General features: G+C 40.4%; 1 protein-coding gene across 3 annotated transcripts in view; it reads left to right on the forward strand.

The window, feature by feature from the left end:
• Positions 1 to 4,068: 4,068 nt before the first annotated feature.
• Positions 4,069 to 16,592, forward strand: part of LOC138013030 (uncharacterized) — a 24,093-nt gene continuing 11,569 nt past the window's right edge. Inside the window, exons 1-3 of one of the 3 annotated variants that reach the window (XR_011125159.1) lie at positions 4,069 to 4,170; positions 7,441 to 7,525; positions 8,741 to 9,188. The gene's annotated coding sequence lies outside the window, so the exon portion shown is untranslated. The remainder of the gene's footprint in view (positions 4,171 to 7,440; positions 7,526 to 8,740; positions 9,189 to 16,592) is intronic. The other 2 variants (XR_011125157.1, XR_011125158.1) reach the window with 2 other exon arrangements.

Raw genomic sequence — 16,592 nt, forward strand, 5'->3', positions numbered from 1 at the left:
CCGGGTGACAGTGACTGAAAAGGTTTGTAGCACTCAGTCACTTTGACCAGAATTTTACCAAGTTTCGGACAAACAGACTTGCCATGTGTGAGCTGGATGGCTTGTGAAGGAACTCGATCGGCCATTGGAGACGAGAAACAGATGGATCAGACATTGCAACTTCGCTCGAGGCTATTTGAACAGTTGCAAGAAACCTCCGAAAAGATGTTGATAGTTTCCAAAGATTGAACACTTTTCCAGCTTATCGCTCTGCAAGCATGAACTATTTAAAAGACGCTGACGTTATACTCTCTTGTAGTCTTTCTATTATTGTTATTACTCTTCGCGGTTCATATTAAATAATTTAATGACCTTTCCATGGCTTCCGCGCCATTTTGACAAGTATCAAATGCGACAAAAAGCAGCTATAAATGACATCTTGATCAACTTATATTTTGCGAGCGAAAACGTTTTTTTTCAGAAGGCATTTATTCTGACATAAATAAAGTTCGCAAAGTTATTAATGCCGACAGTTTTACGTGCCCCCGTCTTAAACATGAACTGATATGACTCGTAATCAACCATTTGACATGTTAAATATCAACATATTCAAATGGTGCCCAATGGTGCCCAATCAAGAAGGCGACATGAGAAGATTTGAATCTTCGAAAAAATCCATTGCCGTACCTCGCCCTTAGTGACCTACGTTTTGGTTGGAGCAAATTATTTCAATGAAGTTCTTTTTACTGAAGAGAGTAACTATCCAGTGGATAAGTTATAGCGAAACCAATTGCGCTATGCAATGGATAGTGATTTATCCGGTGGATAGCGTTATCAGTCAATTTTTGAACAACTGCTGCCTGGAAAGTTCAGTTATACCCTAAGACAGTATGAAATCAGTGTAAAGGCGGTTATAATTCCACATTCTACGTTTGAACCCAAAAAGCACAGTGCGAGAAATCATGGAATGACCTGCCTTCATAATAACAAAAAATCTTTTCAGCTGGTGGTCATAAATAATCATGCAATTGATCACTTAAAACGTTGTCTTCCTTGTATCGACGTGAACGTTTAGAGAAGTTTATCGCCTGTAAAATAGAAGGCAAACCAAGCATGCGCGAAGTAAGAGCCACCTGCTTTTCTCTGCAGGAAGCAATGATCTACCGCACAGAAAGAATTGAATAAAAAATCTCGCGTATTCCGATAAAATATTAAATCTACCAGTCCACCGCTTTAGGTGCAAAGAAACTTTCTTGTCAGCTCACTTAAAACGGGGGCTCTTCCACTCTTTTGGTATATTTACGGAGCCGGACTATACCAGAGAAAATGCTAAAACCCTGCGTAATATTATGAATCGTGGTAAATCGAGAAATTACAACCCTCGTATTTGTTTGACGCATCCATTTTTATAACAACCAATTCAGCGTGAAAAGTTTCATTTTGGTGGGCAAGTAATACGACGCCTTGCCAGCTGTTTCAAATAAATGTGTTGCCGAATGAAAACTTTGGCCATTTCAACCTGACTTTAATGCACGTCATATATAGTGAGGACGTGACAGTATTTATCAGAAGATCCCGCGTTTACAGCAAACGGCACTGAAACGTCAAAACTGAATATTGCGTTTGCCAAACTGAACTTCAGAGAAACTTGTATTACTTTAGTTTATTATCTAATTTTTTTGCTTATCAGCTACAGATAGTTAAGTAACTTCTCACAAAAGACAAGCTAAAATAACAAGTTTTTTAAAACTTTTATAAAAAAGCAGCAGAATGCCGTTTATTGACGTTTGAGCTGAACCCAATGCTAAATTCTATAACAAAAAATAAGCCGAAAATAGGGAAGTTTTCATAGTAAATACGAACTATGGCACTGTCTATACAGTCAGGTCTTAAATACTCTGTGTATTAAAAAAAACCTGGCATCGGTTGGGTGTCGAAAAGGTGAATAGCTCTTTCCACCAGATAATTCACTATTTAGCGGACGCATAAACGCGAACAAGTAAGTGCGGTTGATTTATCCCTTGGGAAGCGATTTACAGTGCATGGCACTAGTCCACCCTTTAAATAGCTATGCCCCGTTAAACTGTGAGACTTCACAAGTAGGATTTTTCGCGGTTTTTCTCCATACCTTAAAATTGTTTTGACAAATCACAGGTGTTCTGGCTCCTGGACAATATGCTAAGTACTCTTAAAAATTCTGAAATTCGCAGAGCATTGAAGTGAATTCTGATTTAGTTTACCCCGTAAGTGAGTTGGTTTCATGGAAAATAATGTAATGTCTGTAATATCTGCGACAATCGCCAAAAATAAAAAAATAAAAAATAAACAATACTTTAATTTACTTTACATTTTATTTCACATTGCACTTAAAATTGTTTTCAAAATTGATATGCGAAACCAACATCAAAACAGAAAATAAAGGAAGTCCGATTTAATCTTTCCGCCGTCATGTTTTAGGTGGTGAGTGTGACACTGTCTCATTGTTCATATATATTTGCTTCTGACGTTAAATGAGGCCATTACTCATTTTAATTGAGCCACTGGCGGTCAAACAAAGATGTGATTTGCCAATCTTGTCATTGCTTACAAAGCGATTTTGACGAAAATTTGCCGTTAAGTTTGCTTCATCTTAAAGCTCGAAAGAGCAACTTTTTTGGATCGAAAAAATCAGTCACTGTTCATTTACATTTTTCCAAAGTATTATAAAATGCATTTTATAAAGATAACTCACCCGAGGATTAAGCGACTGTGAAAACTGCAGTTTTAAAATTTGATGTGCATTTACCAAAATCACTTTGGATCCGCTGAAAATTTAATCCCGTTTTCAGTGAGGTAATCCTGTTTTGTGAATATTAGGGGAACTCGAGCTTACTGCAATAATTTTGCGGCTAAATGTTAGTTCTTGTATATGTCTAAGAATGGCAAACAATTGCGCGTGCTCTGATTGGATTTTTAACAGTTTGGCAAATTTATTGCAACGATAAGCTAAAAAGAAAACAATTTTGCACAGTCTATATTGGATTGAGCAACTTAAGCCATAATGTGTCAAAAAGCGTAGAGTGTTCTGCGCATGGAATTAACTTTCCATTCTCGCTCTAAGGGATGTTCGCCCATATATCACATGGGTTGAGTGGAATTCGATCTCACTGCTGGTTTAAAGTTTCCCTTTTCTTATACGCCAACCTGCTTGCTGTTCATTTCCGTAAAAGAGGATATGAGTAGGCAAAGAAAGTTGAAAAATATCTCTGTGAAAAGGGTTCAGAACTTAAACTGATCCGAATCATTGCTACCAAGAGCCAAGAAAGAAATTTCATTAGTGTTAAGTTAAGAGATAATTTTGTGCCAGCATGGAACTGAAGATATTATTGACATGGGAACATTCCTGAAATATAGCTAAACGCGATATATAGAGTTGGAGACGTAGTCTACCTTTTCGATAAAAACGTATCGAATGTTTGTCAACTGCATTAGCTTCCGGACCGTTTTACTTTGAATTGTTTGATTTCACACCACAACGCAGCTTCGACGCTGCAAACAACTGCTTTTGAATTTTCCTTTTGTGGGTCATTAGAAAGAATTCAATTTCTTCAAAATGTCAGGCGAGTATTCTTAATAGCCCTCGTAATTAAAAGTGTACAATCCGTCGGCCATCAATCCTTTATTCTCCCCTCTTCAGTCTAAAGATTTCCTTGTCAGTTGTTGCCGAAAATTCATGGTCCAGGTGTTTCAGCGTTTTTTGTTATATTTAGAAAACCTTAACTATAACATGAGAACAGTCTCTCTCTCTACCTATGTCATGTTCTATGCTTCTCTTTGGCAGATAGTTGACGGTATGTATATTGTCGGCGAGATTTACAGATTAAACACATAAAATAGCGCGTCTTTCACTGAAAAACAACGGACCCATGTCCTTTATTAATGACCGGATTGAATAAGCACGTAAATTCCTCTTAACGCCTACAGAAGTGTTTTCAAATATAATCGGAATAACCTAGCTCGTGGAGGAAGCTCATGTCACAATCTCTTACAATGGCTTCCGACAAAATAACGAGACTTAAGATATATAGCGGTCAGCTTGTTTTCGAAAACATTCATTTTAATCAAGACCACCACCGAAGCTTCTCAAACTACGAACCGTCGAAAGCAAAGGGGACTTTCTTCACTTGAGAACAGGTGAGTCTACTTAAGTAGGTAAACGGTTCTTCTGCACAGGATAGTACGTTGGCAGTATTTCTTTTAAATGTTTAAACAGTACATTCCAATTTATTTTCGTTAGATGCTATCTGTTGCTTTTGTTCGTTCCTTTTAGACCAACAGAATGTTTCTCTATTTTTCAACAAAAACTATTTTACCATTTCTTTTTCGAAAGACTGCACGTTTTAAAACTCAACCGTTCATGAGTTAACTTACAGTTAAGTTACTTGCACACATCTCATTTTAAGTTTGCATACAACTGACTATTTTAGCCTGGTTTAATCAATGCTTTTTCGTCATGGTTAGTTTTCGCAATAGAAGTTCTGTCCGTAAGCTCGAACTAAAGCAAACTATAGCAAGTCTTTTTAGCAAGTATACCATTACTGCATGCAGGATTTTCCATTGCTTATCTTAAGCCTTTGGTCACCTGTGTGTTGATATTACATTATATTACGATTCAATTTATTTCGTAGTTTCCTTTGTTTGGTGATTTGCTCCATACGCAAAACCGTTTTGCAGCTATCCCACGATCCATCTGTTTGTCTATGTTGGCTCAGTTTAGGTTTATATCATGCACGCTACTAATTTCCTGTTATAGGCTGAACTTATTTCTCGTCTTCCTGTTAGAATGTTTTACCATTAAAGGTCATTACGTTCCTCATGTCTTCTTTTTCCTTGTTTTCGTTTTTTTGAAAACTAAAAAATATGGGTTAGTCGGCGGACTGTGACAGCAAGCTGATACAAAATGGATGCCGCCTTAGCTCCCTGTGTGGGAGTTAGACTGTTAGAGCAACTGAGGAGTTTATGAAACGTCAATGGCCAAGGCATGCAGCCATGCACGATGCCAGGAAGCAATAACGTTATTGCCTGAACACAGAAAAATGGTCGTGCCTCGTGGCACGCAATTTAGAACATTTTAATTTTAATGCAACGTTTTAGTGGCTGTACGTATCTGTCGTCATTTCACGGCGACGGTACAAAACAATATGGTCTAGGGACCTTACGATGGACGACAACGACCTCGACGAAACGTTATCTCAAAAAATAACTTCGTTCTATCTCACAAGTCTTTTGTGATTATTCCGTCTGGTTCACGCGCGTCGCGTACAATGTGTACTGAGTATCCTAAAGGTAAATTGGTGCGAGCGGTTTCAGAGAAAAAAAATTAATGAATGAAAGGTTCACAATTCTTGCCCTCAAGTTGTCATCAAAACCTCAAATTGGGTGATTTCTCGTCGTTGTCACGGAGAATACCGCAAAATCGGGCTGCACCGTGACGATTTCTTTTTCCGTCTTACTTGGTTAGAAGACATAAAACAATCGTGGTGCTCGTGCGGGGCTCATTTTTGTTGAATTTACTCTGCGAAAACAAAATATACATAACATGAAACAATCATGTTTAGGGTTTTGACTACGAAGTGAACATGCAACGATGAATTGTGGATTCTCTGTCAGTCCTTACCTTCTTCAAAACCGTTCATACTAATCCTGTTAAAGCATAACGTGAATAAGATGGAATAATCATAATATTAATCACGAAGTACTTACGATGGATTAAGCCACCTCGCCCGTGTCCGAGTTGCTTAAACTCCCATTCAACCTGACATACTCACTACGTCCTCCTAGCGTATGAGTAGTCTGATACAGGACGTATGGAAGGTGTAAACTGCAGCAGTTCATTGTTTCACCACTCAGGGGCACCCAACGACCAATTTGTTGTAAAATGTATTATTGTACCCCAGTTAATGAAAATAAATGTTATTAAGGCATTTTCAGGTGTTTTTCAGTGTTGCTGGGAAACATTATCTGTTCCTTTTTCCCAGCAAGACACACAAGAAATTTCCCAGCCAGCTAGATAAAATTGGTTGGTTTCCCAGCCAGCTGATCAAATTTATTTCCCAGCCAGGAATTCCGCGCGCTTTCAAATCCCTCGATCCAAAACGACCGAACAAAAGCGACAAAACCGGGACAAAACAGGTTTTTTCCGCAAGCGCAATCACTCTGACCAGCCGTAGTATGTTTGGGAGAGGGAAGGGATTCTTTTTTATCAGTCGTCCTCAGTCTTTTCCCAGCCAGCTAATCGAAACACCTGTATTTTTGCCAGCCAGCAAGATTCCTCTGGGGAACAGATTCGTTGGGTGCCCCTGACTACTAGCTGAAACAACCTAAACCTTTACTAATTAGGCTAACATTAGGCCCAAACACTATGCTTTAGACAATGTTTAAGCCCAAGGTCTAACGTAAAGGTTAGCAAGGCCGTAGACAGAGATTTTTGACTGGGGATGGGGGGGGGGAGGGGCAACAAAGCGAGGTCAACAAAGCGAGGTCTGAGAAAATGCTTTTTCAGATAATTTTGAAATGAATACAGAGGTATTAAATGCTAATCAAAAGTAAACGTTAATCCTACCAGGTAAGTCTAGGATTTCTCCAATTGGATTTTCTACTAAAAGTTTTCGTACGTCAAAGTTAATTATGGCTTAGAATCGACGATATAAATACTTACTCGGGAAACCCAGTTAAAACGAAGCCAGTTTCGTTCACGTCCGTCAGTTTTGTTTCATTTGGTAAATCACCTCAGGTTCCGGTATGTAATCCGTCCCACGATAAATAAGGAGCATTCCTTCAGATGCTTAAATGGCGACCACAACACTTTATCATTGCACCCGAGAAAGGTCTGGGGAGACTACCTTGTATACCAATCCCTACTCATTTCAGGGCATTTATACCAAATACGTGAGTAACAAAAGAAGTGGAAATGACGTATTGTATTCGAATATTACTACCCCCTTCTCCCCTGTCTCATAACGACAAGCGATCGGTTGTGAAAAGTTTCAAACTAACACGGTAACTTCAGCAAATTTCAGGTTTTCTGCTCAATACTTTAGAAAAAAAAAATTCGGGGGGGGGGGGGGGTGGTAACTGCCCCCCTTGCCCCTCCGCTAGCTACGGCCTTGGTTAGAATTCTTGTAAAGGTTTGTGGTTTTACAGTTATGACTTGCAACCTTAATTTGCAACGTGCAACCTAAATTTTACACCCTCCGCAGGACGTATCGAGTACGTCCTCCAAGCAGCGAAATGGTTTAATTAAAATAGCTTGCTTGTCCACTTATTTAAAGTGTTCGTTTTACTAATATGGCGTCATCTTCTTCCTCGCCTTCATTCGTTTTTCCGGCGTTATTTCTTTTCCTCCAATTTTTTCACATCAGGTTTATTCAATCTTGATCGGTATTGAAATTACGTTTTTAAGTCACTGTGTTCCTTTAATAGGAAAGCACAATCAATATGACAAGCTCCTGCTGTTTCAGTACCACGCTGTTTCTCACGTGCACACTACTTGGGCTTCTCCACTCAGGTATATTCCATTGTAGACTGCTAACCGCCATCTTTAGTCACGCAAGGGAGCCGAGGGGAGAATGGGGGCAGAGCGAGATGTAGCTCTATCTCCATTCTCCCCTCGGCTCGCTTGGGTGACTATTAAAGCGAGCGGTTCGACTGACTCAGAAGGGACTGCTAACAGGCTAAATCAGCCATTACTGTTATGTTATCATATTCACCGCATTGATCGCTCCACGATAGTTCAGTTCAGTTTATTTAGCCACATTACATATATTACACGGTACAACATAAAAGGGTCAGTTGACACATGGCAAGGGAGCCCAGAAGAAACCACGAGGCTTATAGGATCTGGACCCCCTCGTTACGAGAAATAAATACATGACAGAAAGAGCTTGTAAACATGAAGTAATGGACTATATATACTGCATAACTAAATTACCATCAGACATAACAAAATGTTTCCTTATTTTACGCCAGTAGTAAGTAGGGGAAGGCATTAAAATTGATTAATAACATGACAGATAATTAATAACACAACAAAAGATACCCATATTGGATAATCCCAGCTTTGTTATTTTAGCCCAAATTGTGCCGAACATGTTGTAATGCCATCAAACGTACAGTTTTCTGTGTTCTGAAGTGTTCAGTACTCGAAATCAAGTTTCTTTGCTTCTGTAAAATTTCCCGATTTTGGCCAACACAAACACTCAGTTGCTTTAATCTCTCCCAAAGGGCCACAGTTTCTTTTGAAGGTAACCCCATAAGCTATTGTTTTGCTTTCTGTTTGTTTACCAATTCTACAAGATAAAGCTTCAAATGTGCATTCAAAAGCAACTGAAGCTATTTCGGAGTTTATTGTACCCAAGCATTCTTTTCTCTGCGACGCAACAAATTTGTCATTGTAAATAATAATTCTCCTTTTCATATGGAAGTAAACTAGGGGTGCGATAGATTGACCCTAATATTCCGAGAACGTGAAGTGATGATTTAAAACGGTATATCTGGCGTTTTTGAAGCAACAAGTATAATACTAAAGATATGTTTAAAATAGTATTTTAGCAGGTGTAACTTGTATTCCATGTATTCCTATTCTGAAATACGATGAACACAACGCACCCTAATTTTCAGAAGGTCGTTTGCAATTGGGCATGATTTAAGAAAATTTCATCATTAAAAGTCTCCCCGTTAGGGCTAACTCAGATATTTGCTGTAATGTAATGTTCTTTTCAAGTGTTTCCTTATGGATTGAACGCCCAAGCAACAGCTGATTCCGTTCCAGAGAAATCACAGCTAAAATGTCCACACAATTTGGGGGACTGTAATGAACTTCCACGAGGTGGCCGAAGGGAAAAAATTGCAGAATTAAGAAGAGGCATCAATTGCGCTGAGAAAAAATCCCATCGTCCATCCATATGCAAAGTCTTTCTTGGGAGGAAAAGAGAAGTGGAAAAAATGGATGTGCCGAATCGAGAAACCCTTGAGCATCGAGCGAAAGGGTTTTGTAAATTTCTACCCATTTGTCGAGGTCCCGCTGAAAAATGAAATACTTGACTGACAAACGAAGAGAAACGGAAACAGTCCCTGAAGCAGGGAAGACAACTAACAAGAGTGAAGATGATCCAAGTCAAGGGAACTGCTCTTATGAAGACGTATGGTGCCTTTCAGGCCGAAAGCGAATGGTAGGTTTATGTTCTATTATTCATGATGTGGTAATAAATTATGTGTCCTTTGAATTGGGTGCTGACAAGAGACCTGCTGATCTTCTAATAACAAAAAAACTGAAAAAAGAAAAGAAAAAGTAGATACTCTCCCTCCTGGCCGATGAAACTTTTTCAGCAAGAAATAGTACATGACCAAGTGAAATTCACACATTAAACGATTTGAAAACTGTCGGTTTGGGAATCGTTGCTTAGACCTAGACACTACAGATCAGCTGAGTAGTTAACGCCCAAACGCTGTTTTGAAATTCTGGGATCTTTTGCAATCAACCAATCACGCCTCTTATATTTAATTATAATTAAATTATAAAGCAAAACTTAAGGCCCTGGCAAACGGCTTTAACAGAAAACTGTTTGCCCCGCGTCCACCCCCTCCCTCCCCCTCACCCCCCGCCCTCCCCCCTTTTCCCCCCTTTCAAACATGTTGAAACATGTTGAATCGAAGTTGAATGTGTTTTAAAGTGTTTCAAACTTCCCTTTAAGAACCATTAAACATTTTTTTTGCCATCGCAAATTCTTTGCCCTCATCTTTCGCACTAATCGGTCTCTCAATGAAACCAAGCTTTTCCCTCAAATGAAGGATTATTCTCATTGCTCATTTCCTCCAAATGAAGTATTATCGTTCGTTTTGGACACGTGACTGAAAGCTTCATAGGGATCATGGAAACCCTATATATATATATATATATGTCTAGAGTAGCAGGTCTCGAACCTGGGAACTCTTGATTAATAACCCCTTCATTTGACTACCACATCACCAACTGTCTTTCTTTTTAAATGACACCCGATAAGAAGGAAGCTTACACAGTGAAAGATGTCGGTTAAGAGACCTCAAGAGACTGAGCTAACCACTTTAAAATCAAGCCTTAGACTTAACCATTATTCAGCAATGATTTTATATTACATGTACTTATTACTTTTGGTAAATATGGGCACACCTACCAGTCAGTTGATCTTTAGTAGTTATTAAAGTTGATACAAACAAATCCTTCAAAGCGTCGGCGCTCAGATTTACAATCCTGTCCAGGGACTGCTTTTACTTTCTTTCTTTTTATCTGTACAGAGTAATCTAAACGGAGGATAAACTTTTTTGGAGTAAACTGACAATGAAGGATAATCCTTCATTTTTTGAGGAGGAGATCGTGTTGCTCAATGAATATCGCATGGCCCGTATCCGATAGTAAAACAGCAACCGCGGCTGTCATGCCTGGGACTGAATGATAATACGGCAGTCAAACTCGAAACGGGTGTTTGAAGCAAATGTGGAAACCGTTTTCCGCGGGATTTTAGACTTCAAGACCATACTTGCATGTGATTGCATTAGTGATCAAACTTCCAATTCACCGAAATGATTCGTTGCGCGCAGGTTTGACATGGCGGGGCCCGGTGATGCGCCTATCGAACAGATCGTTCCCCTAGGACTAGCTCAATATAAGGCTACACCGAGGATTATCAGAGGCTTAATCCAAATTAAAGATTCATTCTGTTAAGTAAACAAAAGTTGTTTCTTCAACAGCTGTTCTCCATACGCATGTGTGAAGATTCTGTGAGTTCTCAAACCCCAATTTGAACCGGTGGTGCTTTCGGAACAGTGAATGTACTAAAGGTACGTGTATCACTTGTGTTCTTAGAAACTGACCGCTCTCCTCAAGAGGCTTTTCAACGAGGGCCAATATTAAAAGCAATTGATGCCAACAAACCCCCCCCCCCCCCACCAGCAAGAAACTTTCTCCAAAGTGCGGGAAGGCATGAGTAGCGAACGTAGGTACTATTAACGAGGCGTAGTCATGTGCAAGGAGTTTTCAGGAATACCATCCACAAGAAACACTCCAGCTAAAACTCGGAACCTTCTAAAGGGCAATTCGGAGTCGCCACACCCAACTATAACGTCGGGCTAGCACCCGCATGCCCAAACGTCGGGTCCCTACCGTAAGAATCTTTGTCCAACAAAGGTAATTAAGGACGGTGCCTGACCTATTGTTATTGCGCATACGTTCTGCGCATCTCCAGATACGCCGATTTCCTATCGGTGATGGGCTTACTTAATAGCAGGGTATATTTTTTGTGCGCGGTTTGAAACTATACCCCGATCGAGAACAGTATATCTTAGTAAGGTATCCCTTGGTATCCAAAAAAGAAATTGTGGGTAACCATTGAGGTCATTTAATTCAGGAGATAATTAAGCTATCAATTTGGCGAATCACGAGAGGGCCATAGAGCATTGTTTTGATATTTTAAAGCTTTTTACAAATATTATTCAGGAATTATCGTGTTTGAAAAAATAGCAGTGGTTACCCCCAATTTTCTTTTTTGGATTTTCAATAACACTTGTTAAGATCTATCATTTCCTGGCATAATCACCACAACGGGGCAAAAAGACATCTTAATTAGTAGGACATCGTCCTTATTAATTGCAGCTGAATGTCAAAAGGTCCCCCCGGAGAAATACCCACATAGATGCAACTACTCCAAATGTCTTTGCAGAGTAAAGGGCTATTATAAACAACAAAGTATTGTTCTTCACTTATCCATGCCACTCAAGAAAACATGAGCCTTACACTTCTGGCGCACGCCAAAAGGTTTAAGATGGTGTCTCTAAGTAAACAAAAATATTTGGCCGATGTGCACGATAGCGAGGAGACATGGTATTTATTTATTCACGACACGTTCATGCACCCAATTTAATCAAAAGAATTTTCTGCGGCAGAAAGACTCAGGAAAAGGACACTGTTCTTGCCCATTTGTGCGTAGGCCATTCTGGATGTATCCGATAACGTGAAGTACCTGTTTTTGAAAGGCGTCATTGCATTTATCCTGATTATCACTAATAGTTAGTAACCATCACCAAGACACTCATTCACCTGGCGTGAGTGTAATGATAGCGAATGGGCTAAAAAGCATTCGTTTCTTCTTTCAGACAATTTTTCAAAAGCGTCGAATATTCCAGTGTACCTCTTTGGAGTTTGAAAGAAAGACATAAAGCCCCCCTATGATTCATGATTTGCCCTCCTTATCAAGATTTCGCTTCCCAACACTCTATAGCTTGTCAGTGAAAATTGATTATGAAATAAATTTTATTTGCCGTATCACTTCTTCTTGAAGTTGTATTATAAAAATTTCCGACGAGCTGACATGGATGTGCTGGGAATTTTATCCTTGTCTCCCCATATCATCATCTATTGTAGCGCAGCCACTTTCTGATGAAGAAGACGAAGAATCGATGTTTTTTTTGCCAAACGGCTAGCGCTGACTGTTTCATCTAATGACGCCTTCCTCGGACAATGATAAATTCATTTATGTCGCAGTACTTATGACACTAGGCCCCGATTTTAGGCAGCACATAAATTGTTTGAATAATTAAACTATCATGTCAACTAAAGCAAAAATTCAACTGAAAATGAGAAGGAATTTAAGATTAACAATCAGGGGCGTTATCAACTGAAGTTGTTGGGCAAAGCCGCTCCATGTCATCATTATCAAGTTAATTCCTCAGCTAAGTCAACGAACTAGTGTTACCTAAATGGTCAGAAATGCTGTCCAACAGAGGGAAGGGCAAGATGTTCAGTTATGCTTGCAGTAATTAAACGAACGGTTCGTGCATAGGAATTGCAAGGGAGATTTTAATAGGTCTTGAGCATGGGACAGTACACCCAGAGGCTCCTTCTGTCTAACCCCACTCGATAGAAAGAAAGAAAACAATACATGCTTTCCACGGGCCTGAGACGCCATCAAAATCCAAAAATTAGAAATCGCAAGGCTCTTCTAATTTTTTATCTTAAACGCGGTTGGAGATGACGTAGAAATGAATCTTTTTTGTTTCGCAAGTTTCTAGTTACTTGACGTCATTCGTTTCGGGGGGGGGGGGAAATACGGCATTTTTAATTTCCGAATTGTCACCATTGCGTTCCCTATTTTGGGTTGCAAAAAAGATTCTCCTCGCGCATGAATCTCAGTCACTTTGAGGCCCTTCAAGTACATTAAGTAGAATTTTTTATTCATCATTACACATGTATTTTATCTCAAAAGCGAATAAGTAAGCGCTTTCATCGCAAAGGTGAACTCCAAATGTTTTTCGTTGATTACTGCCAGCGCATATTGGTGGATCACATGGCAGCGCAGTCTAATACAAAACTCTATAAAGTTGAGTGAAACGCTTCGACAAATAACTTCAGAAACGATATGTACTGCACAGACCTGAGGATTGGAGAGGAGTGATTAAAAGGGTTGTTTTCTACAACATTCCAAGTTCGTTGGCCTTTTTCATTGAACGATTTCGAATATATTTTTTTGTTTGCGTGATATATTTCTGCTTTGGCATTACAAAGCTTCGTCTTTCATGTCAGAATTCAGCACGCTACTAGGATTAGTCATTACCACTGAGGGCAACTGCGCATGCTCACTAGTCTCGTTAGTTTCGGGCACTCTCCTCTGGGCATGGCTTAAATGTACCACACGTGTGGGATATTTGTGTGGCTTGTAACCTCGCGACTCAGGCATCAGCACAGCACTAATGAGGCCCCGTATAGCCAAGAAGACACGAGTAACTGGACAGCGATTCGCCAAGACAACACGATCGAGGGAGTTCAAATCCCCGGCTCGAAACAGCAACAAATCAAAGTGTCACATAACGACAGGTGACAACCACACTGATCTTAGTCTTCCGATTGTTCTGTCACGCAATGTTTTAACATTTGTTAATATCTGTGAGAAGGGATCCGGTTCGCGCGCGCTTAGATATCACAAAAGACCGAGGGGCTTTGTGTATGCGGCAGTATCAGTTGGGTAACGGATCAACCTTAAAATCCGTTGGTTTGTAATGTTTTGGCAAGACGAACAAATTTGGATCATGCAAATTGGGGACACAACCGCTTAGCGGAAAACTGACGAATCGCCTTAACCGTTTGGAATCACGCCCTCTGTCGCATCGCGGGCAAAGCGTTAATCAACCAACATTCTCTGGTCATCGATATCTTGCGGGTACAATCCGCTACAGTCTAGACCCGATGCCGTAATGGTTATCACAAGAGTAAATAAGGCGATTTATGACTTCTTGTGGAACAGCAAGTACCAGAGATTTGTGGGCGAGGTCTAGCATGTCCAGCTCCCCTTGGCTTGTAAACATACAGGAAAAGGCCCGGGCCCTAAAGGTGCGTTGGGTTGCCCTGCATAGTGGTACTGCAAACTTGTGACTCTAAGTGGGTTCTATTTTGCTAATTTTGGATCGGCCTACTTTGAGATTCAAGAGCTAAAAGCTGGTCTTTCCTGAGGTCAAATTCTGTGCCAAAATACATCGGGGGTGACCCCCCTCTCCCCTCCGCCTTGTATTAAACTATCAACATATATTAGAACGGCGTTGACGCACCTCCCAATCTAGAATGCTGACCCTGCTACCGATACTATAAGCGTTAAACTTACCTTCTACAGATAGAACTGCCTTTAACCCCTCTCCACCTCGGCGATTTGCCTTGCACATTCGGCTTGGGAATGGAAACTATCTATCACTCGACCCTGGCGGCATCATCTGGCTGGCGGGTATAAAAGAGGTCTGAGTACTAATTTGGAAGCCGATATAGCGTTGCGCTTGGCTCATGGAATGGTTAAAGCACGCCTGGCTTTCCTGAAACGATGGCGCCGGCTCCGTCTGAAGCGAGCGTTGCGCTTCCTGTGGGCTAACCGCATCTTCTCTCTCACGCCTTCTGTGAGTGTACTATCGCACCTGCAATGTGTGTGCTTGGGGTGTTTCATAAGCGTTCACCTCTTTTTAGCTCGTTCCTCTATATCTTAATCCCGGCGTTAAGGTTTTTGCGGACATGGCGCTCCCCAGTACTCGGGCGTTATTTTAATATTAATCTTAAATTAGGCTCTGTGTGGGTTCGCGGAAGTCCTTCGCAGCCTTCGAACCGAAGGCTAGCCTCGCGCCCATGGCCGTCATCAATAAAATCAAAACAAGAGTGCGCACGCGTATCTCCGCGGCTCATTCCCCCTCATTATTCCCTGGCGTGAATTTTCAAATACTTGGGCAGAATATGAACGTCCTTTGCCGCGTAGACAACGATGACCTACGTGTAATGCATTTAAGCAGGGACCCGGGGGATAGTGGCGCGCACCCTGGCTGCCGAGGCCTTGCAGGGGCAGGTTCCCAGGGCCCCCGGATTAGGTCCGGGTATTCCCTTTGTCGCCCAACCTACTCCCAACTCAAAATTAGTCAAAATAAAAATACTAACATAATAAGACCAATAACCCACAAGAACAAGAAGTAGTTATTATCTACTCCACTGATGTACATAACGAAAATTAGCAATCAAATCACAAATAATAGAATGAGTTACGTAAATCAAAAGAATTGTACAGACTTTTTTTCGCTAGTTTTCTTTGATTTCAGTTTTCCTTCAGATGTTACCCTTATATTTGTAGCTTTCACAGATTGACTTTCCACTTTAATATTGTCAAGGTAAGGGGCGAGTCAGAGCTTCCTCTGCCTCGTCCATAATGTATAGAATGTAAATAAATAAATAAATAATTTAAAAAAAAGTACTCTCTGCGTTTTATACTCATTGACTAAGTCATGTAATTAGCTTGCTAATGTTACATAAGCTCAACAGCTTTCAATTAATGAACGCGGATTTTTTATTCACAATATCTCACTAAACCTCATATCATTCTAATATAAAGAATTGTCAGAAAATTCAGCTAAATAAAATTCGTAACCATGAAAGCGTTCCGTAAAAGCTCGGGCAATTCTCGGGTCTTCAGACGCGCGTATTCGTTAAGAAGTTTCAAAGGGTTTCTGCAAACAGCAATTATACCAGGACTCTCTTGATTGGTTCAGGGGAACAATCGGCACAAATCAATCTATACAACGAAAAATTCCCCCGAATAATCTTTTTGAAGGGCTACCCTCGTCGCCCTAGGGCTCGGGTTTGTAAAAGGAAAGCTGGCCGGAGGATACGAAGAGGTCGATGATCGCGACTCACTCGCACTAAGTTGCTCTTTTATGCAGATCGCTATATTTAGTGTGCATGGTATTCACTATCTTGCACAAATCCCATATAAACAGTTCATCGTGGGGTGGGGGGGGGGGGGATATCCAATTAAACAATGGATATCTGAAGAATGATCCAGGTCCAAGAATCATTGACTTTGTATTGTTTTTTATGTGAAAACTTAAGAACACCCTCAAAACGTAATTGTATGATATGGGATTGTATAAATGTTGAATTGCATATTTTCATGGGAACATCTCAGGGTTTCGCGAACTAGGTGCAAGTCTTACAGGGCTGTCTTCCGAGACTAAGCATTGGTGATAGCGTAAAAGGATTCGGCTAGTCTACAAGCCTACGTGGTTAATTCAATGGCTTGTCAAAT

Source organism: Montipora foliosa, chromosome 8 (assembly GCF_036669935.1).
Source record: "Montipora foliosa isolate CH-2021 chromosome 8, ASM3666993v2, whole genome shotgun sequence".
In the NCBI taxonomy this organism is placed as follows: Eukaryota; Metazoa; Cnidaria; class Anthozoa; order Scleractinia; family Acroporidae; genus Montipora; species Montipora foliosa.